Source organism: Pteropus alecto, unplaced genomic scaffold (genome assembly GCF_000325575.1).
Source record: "Pteropus alecto unplaced genomic scaffold, ASM32557v1 scaffold52, whole genome shotgun sequence".
Classification (NCBI taxonomy): Eukaryota; Metazoa; Chordata; class Mammalia; order Chiroptera; family Pteropodidae; genus Pteropus; species Pteropus alecto.
The window spans coordinates 2,910,906-2,912,151 of record NW_006433941.1 but is presented as its reverse complement, the minus strand read 5'-3'; the positions used below and the strand labels follow the sequence as shown (position 1 = coordinate 2,912,151).

At 44.1% G+C, this 1,246-nt stretch overlaps 1 non-coding gene across 1 annotated transcript; it reads right to left on the bottom strand.

Moving 5' to 3' along the window:
- Positions 1–433: 433 nt before the first annotated feature.
- On the bottom strand, positions 434–505 carry TRNAW-CCA. Its single transcript has one exon. It is a non-coding gene; the product is annotated as a tRNA-Trp (tRNA).
- Positions 506–1,246: the final 741 nt, after the last annotated feature.

Below are 1,246 nucleotides of genomic sequence, written 5' to 3'. Positions count from 1 at the left end.
TAAGCTTTTTGATCAAATGTTAACCAATCCCATAGGTTAAAAATAGCTCATTGTATTTTAATTTAATTTACATTACTCTTATTATGAGTTTTGTTTTTTAAACTTTAAAAAATAATTTTATTCTTTGACAATTTTCATCCCGTAACTGTTTTCTAGTATGTTGTCCTTTTTTTTTTCTTTTCAAATAGCTTTTCTAGTGACACGTTTGTGACATAGGTAAGAGGAGGAGCGGCCAAGGTGCAAGGATGAAGGCGGCCGGGTGGCAGTATCAGGGGGTGCCTCCTAGCGTTTCCTAAATCATCAAGAGAGGCCCTTCTTTTCTAAACCTCATTCCTCTTCTCCGCTGTACTTAAGGACAGGGATTCCTGGATGTCCACATAAGAAACAAGAGGCTTAACCTTCAAGTGCATTGGAATGGAAAAATGGACAACCGTGACCTCGACGTGACTTGAACACGCAGCCTTCTGATCTGGAGTCAGACGCGCTACCATTGCGCCACGAGGTCACGAGTGAAAATAGTCTTTTGATCTTTTAAAACTCTTTTGTTCCGCATATCCCAGTCGCTTTCTTACATGGATCGTTTGTTTTTCGTGTGAACATCAGGTCAAACAGAAAAAATGAAGGAGCGGCACGGAGGGTTTGATTGTAAGAGACTAAAGGACTCCCTGCCAGAGCCCGAGGCCCAGATGTCCCCCAGCAGCTGCCAGACGCCGGCGCTCGGCGTTTTCCCGGGACAGTCCGGCTCAAAAGAGGGGACCGCGGCGGGAGGGGCAGAGCAAGCCGGGTCTCTGTTGTCCCGGAGCAGCTCATGCTGCTGTCTCCAAGGGCCGCTGTAGTTGGGAACACGGCGGAATCTCAACTCTCGTCTCCACGAGGCCAGACTGCTGCTGAGAAGCGGCTGCCGAAATCCGCAATACGTGTCAGCGTCCTGTCCCCACGGAAATGATTAAAAGGGGAAAAAAACAAGGCAAAGGTCATACTTAGGAAGTGACTTTGAAACAGCATAAAAATAGAATGCTCATGAGTTGTCGCCCCACCCTCACTCCAATTATACAACTGAAACTCATTTTTGAAAATTTAGACATTATAGAAAAGTGTAATTAAAACTAAAATCAATGATCCCACCACACACTATAAACATTTTGATATATTTCTTTCTAGATTTCCTCCCTCTCTCCTATACACAAATGTTCACCTACGTCTGTTAAAACTTTTTTACTGTAAAGTATAGCACGAAAACTAGCAG